Source organism: Acinonyx jubatus, chromosome B3 (assembly GCF_027475565.1).
Source record: "Acinonyx jubatus isolate Ajub_Pintada_27869175 chromosome B3, VMU_Ajub_asm_v1.0, whole genome shotgun sequence".
In the NCBI taxonomy this organism is placed as follows: Eukaryota; Metazoa; Chordata; class Mammalia; order Carnivora; family Felidae; genus Acinonyx; species Acinonyx jubatus.
Genome location: NC_069386.1, coordinates 66,166,284 through 66,185,922, shown reverse-complemented (window position 1 = coordinate 66,185,922; position 19,639 = coordinate 66,166,284). Strand labels below are relative to the sequence as shown.

General features: G+C 34.5%; 1 protein-coding gene across 11 annotated transcripts in view; it reads right to left on the bottom strand.

Annotated features, from left to right (window-relative positions):
* Positions 1-19,639, bottom strand: part of DPH6 (diphthamine biosynthesis 6) — a 433,974-nt gene that overhangs the window by 234,697 nt on the left and 179,638 nt on the right. For all 11 annotated transcript variants that reach the window (XR_008299245.1, XR_008299248.1, XR_008299243.1 and 8 more), the window contains exon 9: positions 5,233-5,382. The gene's annotated coding sequence lies outside the window, so the exon portion shown is untranslated. The remainder of the gene's footprint in view (positions 1-5,232; positions 5,383-19,639) is intronic.

Here is a 19,639-nt window from a genome sequence, read left to right as displayed (position 1 = left end):
TAGAATGGGACAGGTGAGTTGATTAAGGTATCTTATGTCCACATTTTGTTCAATGAATAGGGTATTTTGAATAACCTTAGATTGAACTCTTTGGTTTAACTCTACTTTGCCCCAGTAAACATCGAAACTTGTTATCTTCTATCTGACCCATTTCATTCTTTGTTATCTGCCTGACTCCTGACAAAACATCTTTTATGGAACCTCTAAGTTATAAGGGCATGGTACTATGACTGTACCTTGTTTATTAAACCCTCCTAAACTTAGGAGGCTGCTCTGGTTAGTTCATTTATCTTCGCATAACAGGAACCATCGAAACTTCCACTCACTGGGATAAAGTTAGGGATATGTTGTGGAAAAATGATATTGAGTTTCTTAGTTCCTGATTGTGAAAAGGTGGAGGCTGTCATATCTGGGAAAAAACATACCCAGGACAGTTTTCAAGCAACTGCCTTTTATGCAGCTAAGGCAGGGTGAGGTGGCTGGAAGAGTCTTCATGGGATAAAAGTACAAGTCTGAACAATCTCCAAAGCTTTTTTTTTTTCTTCTGCAAAAAAAACCTTCATCTTAATCCTTAAATACAAATTGAATACATACTCTTGCCAGTAGATTGTAAGCTCTCTGAAGGTAGGACCTATTCCTTAGTTGTCTTTACATCTCAATGGCATGACATAGTACCGCACATAATACACGCTCAACACATGCTTGTAGGTTGACTTATGTTCAAAATTTTCTGCCTCCCTTGTCTGCCTTCTGGCCCTCTGTGGCATCATACTCTCTCTTGTTTCTAGATCTCATAAGGCTATTTGTTGTCTGTGACAAGGCAGCATTTTTCTCCTTCTTTCTCCTATCTTCACCTGATAACTCCCAAGACACCTGAATCCCCCCGAGATCTAGGTCAGGTGCATTGCTCTCTCTCTGTCTCTCCATCTCTCACACCTATTTTGTTATGGGTATTATTTTCACTAGACTCTAAATCCTGTGAGTGCAGACGACAAGTCCATTTTCTTCTCTGTGGTACGCCCAGCATTTAGCACAGTTCCTGGCACAGGATAGATACTAAGAAAGTGTTTGCTCGATGAAAGTTATGAAAAGAAGGAGTCCTAGGATACAGCTGGTCAAAAGAAGAAAAGGTGATGAAAGAAATAGGTGATAAGAGGAAACAAAGACTTAAAATAATTTATCAAGGAAGATAAATCAAAGTTAAGTCCTGAAAAGTTATTTGAAACTAGTGCTCCAAAATGATTGCTAAAAAATTAAGCTGAAGAATCCTCATAGGTCACAATCCTTCATATTGAGATTTATTCCAAATAGGTGGGAACGTAATGCCGTTGAGTGCAAGCAAAGACACTTCCTTGGGGGTCAGTGAAATATATTAGAAAAGTATAAATTAATGGTCACTGGGGAGGACTTAAGCATGGCGAAGCACAGTATCAGATGCCTACAGTGTGTGCTAGCAATTATTCACATCCAGGATGTATTGACTTCTAAGATTATAACACACAAATGCTATCTGGCAATATTTGTTATTCGATAAAATATAGGGAGATAGAGTTGTGAAGGATGGGAGGAGTGTCAGCTTTCAAGACAGTAATAAACATTAAGAAGCAACTCAGTCTTAATTTTAATATTACTTCAGCTCACTTGTGAAATTCTAAATTCTTAAATGTAGACTTCTGAATTCCTCCGGCAAAATTTATCTTCTTTGGGGGTTATTAAATCAATTAACCTTGGGAAGGGAAGGTTAAAAGGACTTCTGTGGGCTACGTTCTCACAGCATGAAAGAGAACAGGCAGAAGCCTGAGTGAACCACGGGTAGGGTTCAAGGAAAGGTTTACACTAGCAGATGATCAGCTCTGTTCTTGCTAAAATTTGGCAAAGAAATACACTGTGGTTTCTTCAGATGACAGCATCATAATTCATTTAGCTCTCTCCTACCTTTTCACAAAAAGGCCAAAACCCCACAGGAAATGTGAGCACTGACATTTTCTACCCAGGATCAAAAACCGACTATTTTGCCAGAAATTGAAAACAATATAGCTAAAACAGTAAATACAACAGTAATGTGTTGAAAGAAATAGGCTGCTGGACTGGCCAGTGACACAATCCATCATTTCTATTTTAACTTCTGATGGATAGAAAGGTAAAAAAGAAAAAAGAAACAAAAAATAACAAAAATATGTTTGGATTGGCAGACTTCCATGAAATATAATGAAAACCAAATAAATGTCAAAAAATCCCTTTGCATTAATTTACAGATTATGCTCCACAGATTTGCACTAAACGCAGTACTTCTAATGGCAAGTTTGATTATATGTTTCTAGCCGATTTCCAGGCAGTTAAAAGCTAGCTTAAGGGCCATCTAGAAGGCCTGATTTCTTTTCTTTCCGCAAAATGCTAAAGCTTCTTTATCATTCTGTATTCAGCCATGAACTCAGCTGCACAAGCCAAATGTAAAGGTTTTATGGGCCAATCTATCATGTGAATTCGTGAACAAGAATACAAGCCTACTCATGCAGACGCTGAGGGTGATTTCCATTTTTATGAATGAAAAAGAACCCTGCATAAACATTCTTTATTTAAAGTTTTAAATGAAGAAAGATGCAAAACAAAATGGGAGCATTTTGTTTTATATGTCAATATCTTGTAAGAGGGGCAAAGTAAGGGATCTGGCTCACATGATTCCCAAGACAGCAGTATCTCCTTTGCATTAAGTACATAAATGAGATTTATGGCCACTGACCTAATCTTAGATGCCAAAATGTACAGCAGGAACAGCTTTCTGAAAAACTTAATTTAAAATTATGGTGTTAACAAAAGCATTTTAGGAAGCAGACAACACGGCTGGCGTGCACGCACACAGGCATCTAGGAGAGCTGGCTCTAGAAAGGAGCTGTGGGTATTTGCATAAAGCTTTTCAATACATCTCAGAGGTAATTTAAATCCACAGGTTTTCCTTTTTCTCCCTACCACCCTGGTGTTAATGAATTTCCAAATAAACTCATATCACCAGATAGTTGATTCTCACCACTAAAGGTCATTTAATACCAGACATTCATAGATTTGGGGGAGGCTTAGAATAAAGAAAAATAAATAAACCTGTTTATTCCTTTTCTGAATTTTAAAAGCAGGTTCCTTACCACTAAGTACTTAACTAGATTAGCACCTTGGAGAAAAGAAAAGGCTTGAGCAACTGCACTTGTAATACTTTATCCACTGAATGAGAGAAAATGGGCTGTGATACTGCTAATCCACTGGTAACCACTTGGAGATTTTCCTGAACACACTGGTTTTTGACCTGAAAAAGACCAAAAAAAAAAAAAAAAAAAAAAAAAAAAAGAAGAAGAAGAAGAAGAAGAAAAAGAAAAAAAGAAAGTAGTAAAGGAAACCTACACTGACAGATATCAAGTCAATACTTTCTTAATATAGTCCCATAAAACAGAATTCCTGGAAAAAATAACATCCTGCAGAATAAAATGTCAAGTTGAAGAAACACATCCCTTCCCTTATCATTGGATTTTAACAAGTGAACTGTGTGCATAGTTGGAGGAGGTAAACATATAGTAACATGTTTTCCCAATGATTTCAAAAGCTTTTACTTTTAAATACAGATTTGAAGCATGAAAGTGTACACTTCAGGTATACCTACATATATCATCTCCCTGAGACAGATAAATCATGTCACTATGTAACATGTATATAGGGCTAAAAAGATTATCAAAGAGAATCATCAAAATTTTGAAATTAAAATGCAGAGTTCAAAAGAATGTTGGATTATGTAAATTATCTGAACATTCAGTTCCAAATTCCTGTCTTAGTTTATGTTGTCCCTAAACAGTCTAAAATATGAACTTGGCTGTAGGTAATTTCTTTGGGAGGTGAATCCTAGGAAACAGAGTGAAGGAGGCGTGGGGAATGAGAGAGGGAAAGAAAAACCAATAATGCTGTTGAGTTCATTAATGATCTGGGCAACTGAGGATCAATTCTCCTGGGCATTCTCTGAGGAGCTCTGTAGAAAGTGCCTTAAAATTGCTTATCTGAAGGATGTCAGGCTGGTGCCTTTATTCACAATACCCTGTTTCCCATTAGTTGAGGGCTGTTGCAGTGACTCCCTCACCCTTTCAGGCTTTCCTGGCATAAGGGCTGAGTGAGGTCCGCTGGCTTCAGAGAAAGCCTCAGGGAAGAAGAATGGAGGAATGCACAGCTCATGCTTCTGGCAGAACACTGTCAGTGTGCCTAGGGCTGTTCAGTACTGCTGTAGCTAGGGTCAGAGGTGAGACGACAGCATGTGACAAGGGCATCAGACACCTGTACCTCAGATGCTAGGTCACCTACAAAAGCTTTCACTACATGACTTTGAATCAGCTCACAGGATGGAGATTAGTAAGACTCTTCATAAATTCAGTTTTTGCTTTCTAAAATTCATTATTATTCCTAAATTTAAAAAAAGCTGCAAACAATCTAATTTTTAAAAATAATCTGTGTTCATGTAACCAATCCAATTTCCTTTCCAATTAACATTTCTCTGTGTGTGTGTGTGTGTGTGTGTGTGTGTGTGTGTGTACTTTCTGAAGAAATTAATGTTTAAACCAGGCAAAAGAATGCACTTGAAATTTAAAGAAAAAGAGGAAAGAGAAGAGGGCAATGATGCTAAAAAAGAGAAAGAAAGAGTATCACCTAAATAGGTGTTTATGACAACTAATTTTCACATTGTGTCAGCAGTACAAAATTATTTAAATGGAAAATAATGTAATTATTTTTTCACCTCAATAAAGAACAATCTGGTTTGGATTAATTGAACATTTTTCAAATGGTTGCTTCAGCATCACGAACAAACACATTGTCTTAATTGTATTTTTTTAAAAAGACCATATATCACAGTGGTTAAAACTGCTCAGGCCTTGAGGTCAGATACTTATGTCTGAATTCTCACTCTACAACTTACCAGTTGTGCAAAATGGTAACAGTGACATATTTAGTAATACATTCAGTAATTGGTACTTTAGAATTAAATCACATGACATCATATAATATGTACAGAGCCCTCAGAAAAGTGTCCAACTCAGAATAACTGCTCGGTAACATTGTTTATTATTACTGTTGTTAATATTCTGCAAAAATTAGGTGGTAAAAAGTCATAAGGGCAAGTTCGTAATTATGTGTGTACTCATATATTGTTATAGTACAAAGTAATAAAGGAGAAAGAGCATGTAACTGAATAAAATATAGACTCACTGTTTTGTAGAAGGTGACTCCATGATTTCCAATGGGAGGTGGAGTTTCACCTTGGTCTTCTTCCCCTGTTACAGTGAGGACATTGTCCTCATTACGGTTCACCTCACATGAACGGCTACCCATAAACAGCTTGTCTGAGGATTCCAAATGCTAAGAAAAAAGATTAGTGAGCAGAATAAGAAATGATGACTCAGGAAGCTTTTTAAAAAAGCTGAAATCGGATAGGTAAGTAGAATTTACATTTACTCAAGATAAAACTGAGAGGAAAAGCAAAAAGTTTACCCATTCATAGGAAAACGCGATTATCTGGGAATGGCAAGCAAGTTGATCTTGGTGACACCATGCGGTCTGTGAGCGGCGGAGAAGAAAAGAAGAGCTACAACAATCGCACAAATCCTTGGTGTATCACAATCATACAAAGGAACAAAGGTGTTATACTACAGTAGTGTAGAGTTGGGTGGTGAAGTGCTTAAGAGAAAAGGAAAAATATATGGCTGCTAAAAGCATAAGAGACACAAAGAGAGCATCAGTAAAAAAAATCTTTAAAAATTTAAAAATTCCAGTAGGAGAAAAGGTTGATCATGCAGTATCAGGCCAGCATTAGAAACTCATGTGTCAGCACCATTAATAAATGAGTTCAATTAAATAAATTAGTACATAAATGTTGTGTAAAGTAGGACAAAGTAATATAAATGAACAAACTTAAAGTACTGGGCATACTTGTAAGAAATGAAATTTGTGTTCAATCTGGATTAAATTTGTTCTTGCACATGGGTGTTATGGGTCTAAATTACTATAGTGATCTAATGGGCACCAAATATGATAGATAGCCATTCTTAATTCTTCAAAGTCCTCTAATTTTAAAAATGGAATAGAGAAGTGTACTAATTTGAGATTCTGTAATTTCAGCTCTAAAAGAAACATCAGCTTAAAAAAATTTTAATGTTTATTTTTGAAGGAGGAAGAGACAGAGAGAGAGAGAGTGTGTGTGTGTGTGAGAAGGGGTGGAGCAGAGAGGAGACACAGAATCCAAAGCAGGTTCCAGGCTCTGAGCTGTCAGCACAGACCCCAACGCGTGGCTGGAAATAACAAACCATGAGATCATGACCTCAGCTGAAGTAGGACACTTAACCGACTGAGCCACCCAGGTAACCCAAAACATCAGCTTTTAAAAGATGAAAACTAAGTTTATTTTAAAGAACAGACGACTGGGTTTCTAATAAAGTTTGGTTTAAAGTAGACACACGTAAAATATGTATGAAAGGTAAACTTGTGTATCACAATAGAAAATAAAGTACTTTTTCCTCTAGGTTTTCAAATTGGTTTCCAAGTGGTTTTTTAAACTGGGTTTCATGTCAAAATATACTTTTCTTATTATATGGGTTTTCATAATATGAACTTGAGAAAAAATGTTAAATGCTTTCCTAAAAAACTAACCAGTAAATTTTAGAGGAGTCAAAGATGATTAATTCACGCCCATCAGGTCTGTTTTTCTCAATAATATTAAATAGAGGTTCTGTAATTCATGGGTTGTCTGACTTCCTTCCTTTGGATACAGTCAAATGAAGAATGAGACTCAGCCTAGTATTCCTCCCACTCAGCTTTAACATTTGTCAATTCAAAGCTAATCTTTTCATCTGTACTTTCACCCACCTCTTTATCCTCACCGTGATTATGTTGAAGGATCCCAGATATACCATTTCATCAGTATATACTTCAGTAAGTTAAGGCAGAAAACTCATTTTTTCTTTTTAAATACAACCACAATACAATTATCACACCTAAAAAAATAATGCTTTAATATCATCAACTATCTGGTCAATGATGGTTTATTGAACTTTGACAAACTATAGTTCGATGAACTATAACAAAGTGTAAGATATCTTAGCAGATAGTACAATAAATGGCTGAAGCAAAATCCACACACCTGATCTAAATATATGTCTTAGTAATTAATTGCCATATGAATTATTAACAGGTAAAATTCTTAAGTATCCAATGTTATTTAATTTAAAATCTCCACTAAGCAATATAGAAGGATTTTGACTTTAAGATTCAGTAGTTGCCAATGAATTATCTCCCATGTGTTCACTTTTCTTTCTGTGAATAGTCAACGCTAACTTATATTAATATCTGCACACAGATAAAAAGAGATGATGCCCATAACACAACAGTGCATGAGGTCCTTTTAGTTATATTGCTGCCTTATTTTCTATTATATACTACCTCATATTCCAATAACTATTTTATCTATGGTGACAATGAATAGTAGGGCTCAACTGCTGTAAAAGATGGCTTTTAAATCAATCTTCCTCTGACAAATTTAAGGAGATGAATAATTCACCTCAACTTAATTCAACAAATATGTATGCATGTATGTATTTAGAAGGAGCAGGAGAGAGGAGAAGAAGGACAGAGAGAGAGAATCTTAAGCAGGCTCTACTCAGAGTGGACCCTGATGCGGGGCTTTATCCCACAACCCTGGGATCACCACCTGAGCCGAAATCAAGAGAATGATACTCAACCGACTGAACCACCCAGGTGCCTCTCAACAAATATTTATTGAATGCCTAGTAAATGTCTCTGCAATATTATATATACTGTGACGTCTGCAGTCACCAAGAGAAAAGTGATCTCTCCTCTCATCTAGCTAATGATATAATTTAATAGGAAAACTGTAAAACTATGCCAAAGCAATAAATGCCCATGTGATCTATTTCTAACATTTAGAAAATATGATATTTAAAACAATACCTAGCAACATTTGTTTCTCATGTGGAAAATATAATTTTATTAAGAACAAATTGAGGAGAGGTAGGAAGCTTTGCATATAGAAGGCTACTCAAAATTAATGGGACTAAACTGATTAATCTAGATATTTTCCTGGATAAGGCACTCGTTACTTTCCATTTTTAATAACAGTTAGCTGTGTTTAGGCAGATGAAATAACTTATAATTAAACCTGAAGTAATCAAACAAGGTAAGTTTAAAACATCAAGTCTATGTTTTATTATTAGGTACCTTTCCTTTTCAGAAGTTTATGATTCAGAAAGGTACCTTTCCTTTTCAGAAGCATCTGATGATAAAGGGAAGCCAGGTTAGAAAGAAAAACGAGTGGCGGGACATATACTAAGTTCAAAGAGAAAATATAACTGCCAATCCTAAATCCATTTAAAAAATGGTCTCTCTCTTAAAAACTGAGAACAAATTGAGGGTTGATGGGGGGTGGGAGGGAAGGGAGGGTGGGTGATGGGTATTGAGGAGGGCACCTTTTGGGATGAGCACTGGGTGTTGTATGGAAACCAATTTGACAATAAATTTCATATTTAAAAAAATTAAAAAAAATAAAAAATAAAAATAAATAAAAATAAAAATAAAAAATGGTCTCTATCTTTAGAAAAATACTCGTTCCAAACTGAAAGCCCCATTATTTGCAATGGAATGGAAACTTAGCTTATAATTGACGTGGGTCAAAAGCGTAAACCAGAAATTCAAAATATACATAAGTACTTGACCTAAATACAGAAAGTCTCTGGTTAAGTAAAGCTGTACATTGAAAGTTCTCAGAAGACTCAATTACTGTCCTTCATTCTTCTAGTAAATACAATTCAGGAGAGGCTTAAAAGGAAGTTTAGAAAAGATTCCCAAAGGATTTATATTCTCTCATTAAATATTCACTTATTTAAGGAAGTGAATGACCAAGTGATAGATATCAAACTGAATCAATAAAAAGAAGCAATTAAATAATATATGATATGATATTGTGTAAAATATTTTCCTACATGTGCACCATGGTCTACATTATAAACAAAATAAAAAATAGGTTACCAAAGCCCATCATTTTGTTCTGAACTTTAGTTATAAAAAATATAGAAAATTCACTATTTATGTATTATGTTACAGTTAAAGAATGTACAAAAATATAAGCAGATAGCAGTTTCTATCTTACTTCAAACTGAACTTGAACTACTTTTGAACCTAATCCAGGGAAATCACTTTTAAAGCAGTGGAGGATCTTATTTTTAAAGGGACGTGAATCCTTACCCCTTGGTTACACTATTAGAAAAAAGATAGTAGAGATGTAATGTACAATATGATTACAGTGAACACTGCTGTACGTTATATAGGAAAGTTGTTAAGAAGTAAATCCTGGAGCACCTGGGTGGCTCAGTCGGTTAAGTGTCCTACTTTGGCTCAGGTCATGATCTTGCGGTTTGTGAGTTCGAGCCCTGCGTTGGGCTCTGTACTGACAGCTCAGAGCCTGGAGCCTACTTGGGATTCTGTGTCTCCTCCTGTCTCTGCCCCTCCCATGCTCATGCTCTGTCTTTCTCTCTCTGTCTCTCAATAATAAATAAATATTAAAAAAAAAAAGTAAGTCCTAAGAGTTCTCATCATAAGGAGAAAAAGTTTTCCCTTTCTTTTTTCTTTTCTTTTATTGTATCTATGAGAAGATGGATGTTATTGATGAATTTATTGTGGTGATTATTTTACTATATATGTGAATGAAACCATCATGCAGTACACCTTAAACTTATACTGTGATATATATCAAATACTTCTCAATAAAAGGTTTTATGTGTTTGAATTGGATCAACAATCCATGGACTTATACACATATATAAAAAGATCAACAGAGACTCAAATATGTAGCTGCAAAGTATCATAGTAGATAGTATTTGCTCAATAAGGGTAGAACTTTTGATGTAATGTGGCACCCAATATACCACTAACATTCATTGTGAAAGTACTATCACTCAAATAACATAACAATGTGAACATTTTCTATGATTACAGTAGCCATTTTCTAATTAATAGATATTATTAAATACTAATATTATTTAATAATATTAGCACTATTAGATATTAGCTCATTTATAATATTTGAGACTGACCTGTTTTGGGGAGGTGTTGCATTATCATTAATTCTTCTTGAGACTTTCTTTTTCTATTCTGTCCACAACTATTTTACTGCTTCCAAGAACTTCAATTCCTAATTCCACCTTTAATATATTAAAAAGGTCAAATGTAACAATAAGAGCATTACACTGTTTTCTCAGAGAAATTTTGTATTTGCAGCAAATTGGGAAGTTCTTCCCAATCTTTACCTTGTTAAGTATAGATTGTATCCTTAGATTATAAACCATTAAGAAATTATAAAATATTATTGCCTAATTTTATCACACAAAAAAAGATAAATTTAGAAGCAAAAAATCTAGGGGCACCTGGGTGGCTCAATTGGTTAAGCATCTGACTTAAGGTCAGGTCATGAACTCATGGCTCGTGAGTTCAAGCCCGGTGACGGGCTCTCTACTGACAGCTCAGAGCCTGGAGCCTGCTTCAAATTCTGTCTCTGTCTCTGTCCCTCTCTCTCTCTCTCAAAATATAAATAAACATTAAAAAACAATTTAAAAAAGAAGCGAAAAATCTAGAATTCTTTCCTAACAAATCATTCTCCATGTTTCTTTCTGTCCTTTTTTCAGGCGCATAAATTTTAAACATCTATAATCATACCATAGGCATAATTGTGTCTTTAAAATTGTGCATTTACAGCAAAGGAAACAACCAACAAAACTAAAAGGCAACCAACGGAATGGGAAAAGATATTAGCAAATGACATATTGGACAAAGGGCTAGTATCCAAAATCTATAAAGAGCTCACCAAACTCCACACCCAAAAAACAAATAATCCAGTGAAGAAATGGGCAGAAAACATGAATAGACACTTCTCTAAAGAAGACAGCCAGATGGCCAACAGGCACATGAAAAGATGCTCAACATCGCTCCTCATCAACAAATACAAATCAAAACCATACTCAGATATCACCTCACACCAGTCAGAGTGGCCAAAATGAACAAATCAGGAGACTATAGATGCTGGTGAGGATGTGGAGAAACAGGAACCCTCTTGCACTGTTGGTGGGAATGCAAATTGGTGCAGCCGCTCTGGAAAACAGTGTGGAGGTTCCTCAAAAAATTAAAAATAGACCTACCCTATGACCCAGCAATAGCACTGCTAGGAATTTACCCAAGGAATACAGGAGTACTGATGCATAGGGGCACTTGTACCCCAACGTTTATAGCAGCACTCTCAACAATAGCCAAATTATGGAAAGAGCCTAAATGTCCAACAACTGATGAATGGATGAAGAAATTGTGGTTTATATACACAATGGAGTACTATGTGGCAATGAGAAAGAATGCAATATGGCCCTTTGTAGCAACATGGATGGAACTGGAGAGTGTGATGCTAAGTGAAATAAGCCATACAGAGAAAGACAGATACCATATGTGTTCACTCTTATGTGGATCCTGAGAAACTTAACAGAAATCCATGGGGGAAGGGAAGGAAAAAAAAAAAAAGAGGTTAGAGTGGAAGACAGCCAAAGCATAAGAGACTGTTAAAAACTGAGAACAAACTGAGGGTTGATGGGGGGTGGGAGGGAGGGGAGGGTGGGTGATGGGTACTGAGGAGGGCACCTTTTGGGATGAGCACTGGGTGTTGTATGGAAACCAATTTGACAATAAACTTCATATATTGAAAATAAAATAAAATAAAATAAAATTGTGCATTTAATGGTATGCAATATGTAATTATCAATGTTGTATACCCTGTATAATAAATATTTTCAATGGATGTCTTACATTGAGCTGGTGTACTATAATTTAACTATTGCCCTTAAAAAGAAAATGCAAGCATGTCCATATTTAAAATGCTTAGAAGAGTATCTGGTATATACAGTAAGTTCTGCATTAGTGTTGGCTTTCATTATTGTCATTATTATTATTGCTATCACTGCTATTGTTATTGTAATTGTTCTTAAGTTACTTAAAAAGTAAAACTTAAGAAGAATAAGTGAGATGTAAAAATATCCTAATTGGTTGGTACATATACAGTTGACCCTTGAACAATGAGGAGGATGCTGACCTCCCTGTGCAGTTGAAAATCTGCATATAACTTACTTTCCCTTTTTCCAAATTTTCATTTAAATTCCAGTTCGTTAACATATAGTGTAATATTAGTTTCAGGTGTAGAATTTAGTGATTCATCACTTACATACAACAACCAGTGCTCATCACAAGTGCCCTCCTTAATCCCCTTCACCTATTTCACCCATCCCCTACCCACCTCCTCTCTGGTAACCATCAGTTTGTTCTCTATAGTTAAGAGTATGTTTTTTGGTTTGCCTCTCTTCGCCCCCCACCCCCCATCATGTTCATTTGTTTTTTAAATTTCACATATAAGTGAGATCATATGGTATTGGTGTTTCTCTGACTGGCTTATTTTGTGTATAGCTTTTGACTCCTTAAAAACTTACCTACTAAGAGCTCACTGTTGACTGGAAACTTTATGGATGACATAAACAGTCAGTTAACACACATTTAAATGTTATATTTATTATATAATGAATTATTACAATAAAGCAAGCTAGAGCAAAGAAAATGTTAAGAAAATCATAAGGAAGACTAAATACATTTACAGTATTGTATTAAAAAATGAATCTGTATATAACAGGCCCATGTAGTTCAAACCTGTGTTGTTCAAGGGTCACTTGTATATTCTTGGGAAATCCAAGAGAATTAACAACAAAGATACTAGAAATAATAAAATTTTTTTGAGTTAGTGCTATAAAGTCAATTTATAAAAAACCAGAAGCTTTATGCAAACAATAACTTGTTAGAAAACATAATGTAAGAAAACTATAATTATAGCTAATGTTTATTGAACATTTATTAAGCGCCAGGCATACCTTATATTTATTTACTTAATCTTCGAAATTACCTTACATTCATCAAATCCAAGACAACATCCACTGTGAGACACATAATTTCAAAGATGTTAAAGTATGGAAAACATGGTTTATGATCTATAAAATTCAATATTATCATCCCTAATTTAAAGGGTAAACTGGGACAAGAGAGGTTAGAAAATTTGTTCAAGGTTGGTCAACATGAAAGTGAAAGTCAGCCTGGATCCCTTTCTCTTTTTGGGAATACATAAATAAAACTTTTTTCTAAATTAACCTTGTATCCAGAAACTTTACAAAACTTACTATTGATTCTAAGAAGTTTGTAGATTTGTTTTACGTTTTCTATTTATACACTTATAATCTTCAAATAATAATAGGTTTATTTCTTCCTTTCCCTAACTTATACATTTATTTATTTTTCTTGCCTTCTCTACTGGTTGAACAGAAGTAATGATTTCAAGCATTTTTATCGTGTCTTTAAACTCAGATGAAAAGATTTCATCAACTCACACTGAAAGTAGGATGTTTGCTGCATCATTGGCAATGGTCCTATGCTTTTGTCTTTGTTATTTTGTTTATTGGTGAATTCATTGACTGATTTCCAGTTGTTAAGTCAGCCTTGCATTCCTGGAATAACCTAACTTGCTTATTCATTTTATACATTACAGGTGCTATTTGATAATATTTTTTGAAGGATTTAAAAATCTATGTTTATGACTGTGATTGCTTTACTATTTTTTAAATTTCTTAATAAATTCCTTAATTACCAGATTTTGTTATTTCCAAGTATATTTAAAAAAATTAGAATCATGAATCTAAGACAAATATAGATTGAACATATATCAAATATCTGTAAAGATTGATTTTACCCACTGAGTAAAGCTAGTCCAAGGAAATTAGAGAAGTTACACTAATGAAAGAACTCTAGAATAAGACAGGGATAAATATACAAAAATGGTTAATGTCCTGCAGGGCTCTGTTCTACTTCACAGAAAGCATTCACATCCCTGCTGAGCAAAAATCTACATATCAATTAGCAACTTCACAGAGTCTAGGCCTTAATCAGTAAATTTTAAGTGAAATACAAGTTCATCTCCTAGACAATGAAATATTCCTTGAGTGGGCTTAATAATACCCCAGAATAACACTGAAAGGATATGCAGTCATCCTTTCCAAAGCATTGTAAACAGAAATGTCAGTTATACTTAACAGAATCTACATTGTAATAGCTAAATAACATTATAGTAACAAAATAATGAGTCTCCTCTGCTGTTTTTTTTTGAAAAGTTTCTATAAAATTGGCAATTTTGCCCTTAAATTCTTGGTAAAACTTACAAGTGAACCCATTTAGACCTGGAAGTGTGTGAAGATCTTTAGTAATAAATTTATCTAATACAAAGGACTATTCAGATTTGCTGAATTATTTCTGGTGTCAGTTTTTTTTTTAAAGGAACATTTCCAATTCATCTAGGTTTTCAAGTTTATTAGCATGAAGTGGTTGGCAGTATCTTCTTTTTTCCTTTTAACATCTGAAAGAACCATAAGGATGTCTTCCTTTTAAGATTTCTGGTACTGTTCATAGTTGACCCTTGAACAACATGGAGGGTTAGAGACACCAAACCCTTGTGCAGTTGAAAATCCACATATAACTTTTGACTCCTTAAAAATGTAACTACTAATAGCCCACTGTTGACTAGAGGCCTTACAGATTACATCAACAGTCAGTCAAGTAACACATAATTTGGATGTTCTATGTATTATATACTATATTCTTACAATGAAGTAAAATAGTAAAGGAAATGTTAAGAAAATCACAAGGAAGAGAAAATATATTTACAGTAACATCTTTATGGAAAAAAAATCCATGTTCAGGCAGACCTACGCAGTTCAAACCTATGTTGTTCAAGGATCAACTCTATTTGTGCCTTCACTTCAATCTCAGTGTTGCCAGGGATGAATTCAGTTTAGTCATTTCCAAGAATGAACTGTTGGCTTTGGTGATCTCTCTACTGTATGTTTATATTCTATTTAATTTCTTTTTAAACTCTATTATTTTTGTTTCTTTGGGTTAAATTGCTATTTTTTATCTAACTTCTTATGATGATGGCTTAGCTCATTAATTTTCAGCCATCCTTCTTATCTAATATATGTCTACATCTATATAAATACCTATGTAGATATATATTTGAAGCTATATATGTAGATATATATTTGAGGCTATAGATTACATTAGAAATACTGCATTAATGTTATTTTATAATTTTGATATGTCAAATTTTTCATTGGCAATTTGTTCAAGAAATTATTAACTTCCCTTGGGATTTATTCTGTGTATCATGGATTACTTAGAAATTTGTTTAATTTCCACATATATGAATATTTTCAATCTATCTTTTTAAAATTATAATTAAAAACTTGCAACATAAAATTTACCATCTTAACCATTTTCAAATGTACAGTACAGCCATGTTAACTATATACATATTGTGTGACAGATCTCTAGAATTTTTCATCTTGTAAAACTGATAGTATATACTCACTGAACAAATATTCAGTTCTCCCTCCCCCTAGGTCCTGGCAACCAATATTATACTTTCTGTTTCTAAGAGTTTGAGCACTTTAGATATTTCAGATAAGTAGAATCATGAAGCAATTGTCTTTTTTTATGATGGGCTTATTTTACATAGCATAATAATCTAAAGGTTTGCCCATGATGTTGCATATGACAGGATTTCCTTTTTTTTAAGACTGAATAATAGTCCACTGTATGTATATACCACTTTTCATTAGCCATTCATTTCTTAGTGAATATTTAGGTTGTTGCCACATATCAACTATTGTGAATAATGCTACAATGAGTGTGATAGTACTCTTTAAGACCTTAATTTCAATTCTTTTGGATAAACACCCAGAAGGATTTCTGGGTCATGTTCTATTTTTAATTTTTTGAGTAATCTCTGTATTGTTTTTCTATAATGGCTGCACCATCACATTCTTACGAAAAGTGCATGAGTGTTTCCATTTCTCCACATCCTCACTACCATTTGGTATTTCTCCTCCTCCTTCTCCTCCTCCTTATTCTTCTCCTCATCTACCTTTTCCTTATTCTCCTTCTCTCCTTTCTTTTAAAATTATTTTAAAAAGTTAATTTATTTTTGAGACAGAGAGAGAAAGTGCAAGCAGGGGGTGGTCAGAGAGAGAGGGAGACACTGAATCCAAAGCCCAAACTCTGAACTGTCAGCACAGAGACTGATGTGGGGCTCGAACCACAAACTGCGAGATCATGACCTGAGCTGAAGTCTGACACTTAACCGACTGACTGAGCCACCCAGGCACCCCTCTTCCATTTTTGATAGTGCAACCCTACTGAAAGAGGAGATATATCACTGTGGTTTTTATTTGCATATCCCTAATAATTAGTGATGCTAAACATTTTTTTATACAGCTGTTGGCCATTTGTCTACCTTCATTGGAGAGAGTATATTCAAGTCCTTTGCTATTTTTAATTGGATTATTTTTGTCATTGAGTTAGAGTATTTTATATATCTTGTATAATAATGTGTGTGTGTTTTTAATGTTTATGTATCCATTTTGAGAGAGAGCATGAGCAGCAGAGAGGCAGAGAGAGAGTGGGGGAGAGAGAATCCTAAGCAGGCTCCACACTGAGGTGAGATCTGGGATGAAATCAAGAGTTGGACGCTCAACTGATTGTGCCACCCAGGCATCCCACTAATATGATTTGCAGATGTTTTCTTCCATTATATAAGTTGCCTTTTCACTGTGTTGTTGATTGATTTATTTTCTGTGCATAAGTTTTTAAGTTGGATGTAGTCCATTTGTCTATTCTTGCTTTTGTGTTCTGTGTTTTTGGAGTCATATCCAAGACATCACTATCAAATCCAGTATCATGAAGATTTTCTCCTATGTTTTTTTAGGAGTTTTATAGTTTCAGGTCTTATGTTTAGGTCATTAATCCATTTTGAATTAATTTTTATAAATAGTGCAAGGGAAGAGCCCAAATTTGTTCTCTTGTTTATGGATTTCCAGTTTTCTCAACACCATTTGTTGAAAATGGCATTCTTTCCCTATTGTGTAGCCTTGGTACTCTTGTTGAAGGCATTTGACCATATACAAGAGGGTGTATTTCTGGGTTCTCTATTCTTTATGTTGGTACCATACTGTTTTAACTACTGTAACTTTGTAATATTTTTTAAAATTAGAAAGTATAAAGCATTGTTATTTTTTCAAGATTACTGGGCTATTTGGGGTCCTTTGAGAGTGTATATGAATTTTAGGCTGGTCTTTTCTATTTCTGCAAAATAACAATTAAAAAAAGCAATTGGGATTTTGATAGGGATTGCATTAAATTTTTGGATTATTCTGGGTAGTATGGATAATTTGACAATAATAAGTCTTCCAACCTGCAAACATGGAACCTCTTACTGTTTATTTGTCTTCTTTAATTTTTTTCAGCATTTTTTTGTTGTGGTTTTTACTGTATAAGCTATTCATCTTCTTGGCTAAGTTTACACCTAAGAATTTTATTATTTTTGAGGCAATTGTGAACAGGACTATTTTCTTAATTTCCTTTACAGATTGTTTTTAATGTATAGAAATGCAACTGGTTTCGTGCGTTGCAACTAGTTTCATATCTTGCAACTTTGCTGAATTCACTTATTAAGTTTTAACAATTTTTTGAATGTTTGTTTATTTTTGAGAGAGAGATATACAGAGAGAGAGAGAAAAAGACAGAGAGAGGCAAAGAGAGAGGGAGACACAGAATCCAAAGCAGGCTCCAGGCTCTGAGCCATCAGCACAGGCCCCAACGTGGGCCTTGAACTCACAAACCGTAAGATCATGACCTGAGCTGAAGTCAGATGCTTAACCAACTAAGCCACCCAGGCACGCCTCTAACAATTTTTTTTGAAAAAAATCCTTCCTTAAGGTTTTCTACATGTAAGAACATAGCATCTGCCAACAGAGAAAATTTTACTTCTTCCTTTTTGATTTGGATGCCTTTTATTTCTTTTTCTTATCTAATTGTTCTGTTTAGGGCTTTTAGTACTGTTGGATAGAAATGGTGAGAAAGGAATCCTTGCCTTGTTCCTAATCTTAGAGGGAAAGTTTGTTTTTTTACCTTTGAGAATAATGATAGCTATGGGCTTTCATTTATGGTTTTTATTCTGTGGAGGTAATTTCCTTATAATTTTAGTTTGCTGAGTGTTTCCATCATGAAAGTGTGTTGAATTGTGTCAAATGCTTTTGCTCTATCAATTGAGATAGGTAGTTACTGCCGTTTACTAAAGTGATATATTGTTTGATTTTCATATCCTGAACCATCTTCATATTAAATGAATAAATCTCACTTGGTCTTGGTATATAACAGTTTTAATGTATTGTTGAGTTTAGTTTGCTTATATTTTGTTGAGGATTTTTGTGTCAACATTCATCAGGGATATTGGACTATACTTTTCTTGTATTATCTTTGCCTGATTTGGTATCAGGGTAATACCAGCTTCATAAAATGAGTTTGAAAGTATTCCCTCCTCTTCACTTTCTTGGAAGAGTTTAAGAATTCCTGTTAATTCTTCTTTAAAAGTTTCATAGAATTTTTCAGTGAAGTCATCTGGTTCTGGGTTTTTCTTTGTTGGGAAGTTTTGATTACTAATTTCATCTCCTTACTAGTAACAGTTATTCTCAGATTTAAAATTCTTCATGATTTAGTCTTGGTAGGTTGTATATTTCTAGAGCTTTATCCATTTCTTGTAGGTTATCCAATTTGTTGGCATATAATTGTTATAGTAGTAGTCTCTTATCCTGTTTATTTCTGTTACACCAATTGCAATGTTTCCTCTATTATATTTTATTTTTGTTGAGTCTTCTACTTTTCTTAGTCTCGCTAAAGTTTGTCAATTTTGTTGATATTTAAAAAAAAACTGTTTCATTTTTTTTCTATTGTTTATTCTCTTTTATTCCTGTTTTAATCTTTATTATTTCCTTTCCTCTGCTAGCTTTCAATTTAGTGTGTTCTTTTTCTAGTTCCCTGAAATGTAAAGTTACATTGTAGATCTGAGATCTTTGCTTTTTTTTTTTTTAATTTTTAAGAATTTTATTTATTTTGAGAGAGAGAGAAAGCACAAGTGGGGAGGGACAGAGAGAGTGTGATAGAGAGAGAATCCCAAGCAGGCTCTGCACTGTCAGCGTGGAAACTGATGCAGGGCTTGAACCCACAAACTGTGAGATCCTGACCTGAGCCAAAGTTAGTTGCTTAACTGACTGAGCCACCCAGGAGTCACCCCCCTGCCCCCACACCTTGCTTTTGTTTTTAATGTATGTGTTCACTGCTATAAATTTACCTTTTGGTGCTGCTTTTGCTGTATCTCCTAAGTTTTGGTATTTTTTTTTTTCCTTTTTTTCTTTTAGAGAGATAGTGCTGAGCGGTGGGGAGGGGCAGAGGGACAATCTTAAGCAGGCTCCACTCTCAGCATGGAGCTCAGTGTGGGGCTTGATCCCATGACCCTGGGATCATGACCTGACTTAAAATCAAGAGTCGGATGCTCAACAGACTAGCCACCCAGGTGCCCCTGTTATTTTTTTTCTTAAGATATTTTCTAATTTCTTATGACTTTTTTCTTTGACCTATTGATTGTTCAAGAACG